Genomic DNA, 2,388 nt, shown 5'->3' on the forward strand with positions numbered 1-2,388 from the left:
TCTATGCTCGCGGCTTCGATGATTTCTCGAGTTAGTTTGTTGTTGCTTCGTCCCAGTACTGTGCAATTGCCCAGAAGGGGGGAACATCCACAATCTCTACAATGAATGCCCAGATGGCCTGAGTTAGCGTTAATGGCGTTGCAGTTATGTTCCCGGAGCCTGTCATTGAGACAGCGCCCCGTCTGCCCAACGTAACGCTTCCCGCACGTAAGAGGGAACGAATATATCACTCCCTCTGCACAGGAAACGAACTTGGTCTTGTGATTTTTCGTGCAGCACTCTGTTCGAATAGGCTGCCCATTCACCCGCTTGCACAGGCTGGAAAGTCTCTGCGGAGCTGAGAAAACCACGTCGACGTTGACTCTGCTAGCTACTTTTTTAAGCTTGTGTGACATGTTGTGAATATAGGGCACTATAACAGGCCTTGTAGTGCGTTCTCTTTTTCGGTAGTTAGAAGCTTCGGCTTGCTTGACCTCCTTAAGTAGGCATTCAGAGACTGAAATTAATATCGACAAAGGGTATCCTGCTGAAACCAAGCGAGTTGTTTGCGTTTTGAAGCTCATGTCGGTCATGTGCACGCAGGATTTCTTGAGGGAGTTTTTTAGGCAAAGTTTTGCAATGCCTCGTTTTACAAGTTTCGAGTGTGCGGAACTATGATGAAGTAGTGGCTTTTTTGCCCTCGGTTCATAAGACCAGCAGATGTGACAGTTTTTAAGGAACAATCGAAGGTCTAAGAATCTTATGGAATGCTCGACCGGAAGTTCGTGGGTAAGTTTTAACGGCTCAAGGTATTTCTGGAAGGTAGAAAGAACATCGGCCACCAAGGTGGGGAAGGTGCGACTGTTACTGTCAAGAAAAACCAAGTAGTCATCCACGTAACGAAAAACACGCACTATTTTTGCACTGTCTAAGTTTTGCTGTAAGATTCTGTTGTGGAATGCCAGAAAGAGGTCACTGAGCACAGGAGCTATACAGGACCCTATACATATTCCTGTTTTTTGTAAATATGTTGATCCATTCCAGGTGGCAAAGGTAGAATGCAAATAGGTCGATATTAGGTCCAGGAAACCCTTAATGGACACCCCTGCTGCATTTTGGAAGGCTATTACACCAAAGGAGTCAACACTGTCCTCTATGCACATCAGGAGCCGATCTTGAGGTAGGGCATAATAGAGGTCCTTTACATCAATAGAAAAAGCCATGAGTCGTCTGTCCTTTGGTTCTTGAAGAAATTGCAAGACGTCATCCGAGCTTCTAATCAAATACGGATCATTTATGTCAAGAAGGTTTAGTTTTTCTTGAAGGAACAAAGCGATGGATTTTTGCCACGTGCCTCTTTCAGACACAATCACCCTGAGGGGGCACTCGGTTTTATGTGTTTTGGCATTGAAGAAAATCTCAAGGCTAGACAGTTTTTTACGGTCAATGGATGAAGCAAGTTGCTTCAGGTCCAGCGAATTACATAATTGCTTGGCTCACCGAGCATGTAGCCTCCAGTGCCCTGTCAGTTAAGGGGTGAATGAAGTCTAAAGTTGGTATATAACAGCCGTCTACTGTCCCACTCTCAGGCACGCCACCCCTGACCAGTCCAGTCGTTGATCTTTAAGCAAGGTTAAGCAATGACGGCCTCGTGCCACCACACATGAAGGTGTCCACGGAACAAAGCCGCATTTGTGTCTACTCGAACCTTTGAGAAAATTGGTCCTGCCATAACCCACACCTCGTCAAGGTAAAAAAACTTTCGGGCCCTTTATTTCCTGTCTTGTCAACAGAGGTACCAAGGGGTACCTCTGTTGAAACGGAACTATCTTGAAACCCTCGATCAGAAGCGAGGCCCCTTGCGGCCATTCAGCGCCGTCTACTCATTCATAGATGTTGCTCCTTTCGACAAAATGTCTGTGGCGACAGCTGGAGCTAGTGAAAAAGCGGACACCATAGCTCTTCCCAAAGCACCCTGTTCTTCCTCACGAGCAGCTAGTTCATCCAGGAACAGTGCAATGGTGCTTGGTGGTCTCTGATCGCAGACCACCATCATAGCCCCACCAACGGCGGCGGCGGCGGCGGCAACCCCCCCCCCCCACTGACGTCACTCAGGTGACAAGCATTTCACTCGCATGACGTGACTCCAAGCCATACTCACTATGGCTGGCGACAACCCATAAAAGGCATGCACTGGCCCTTTGACCCATGCGGAGTGCAGTGCAGGAAGTGGAACGGCATCGGTGACCCACTCGCTGCAGTTACCCAGAACTGTTTTACTGCTGTCTCGGCGAAGGTGCAGGCCCGCTGTTTGATGCACATAAGTAGAAGCCATCAGCCGCAAGCATCGGACACCTGGGGTGGAAAATTTTGCACCCAACAAAACAATAACCATGAGAAGAGTGGCCT

The sequence above is a fragment of the Ixodes scapularis genome, unplaced genomic scaffold (genome assembly GCF_016920785.2).
Source record: "Ixodes scapularis isolate PalLabHiFi unplaced genomic scaffold, ASM1692078v2 PGA_scaffold2__306_contigs__length_199485367, whole genome shotgun sequence".
Taxonomy (NCBI): Eukaryota; Metazoa; Arthropoda; class Arachnida; order Ixodida; family Ixodidae; genus Ixodes; species Ixodes scapularis.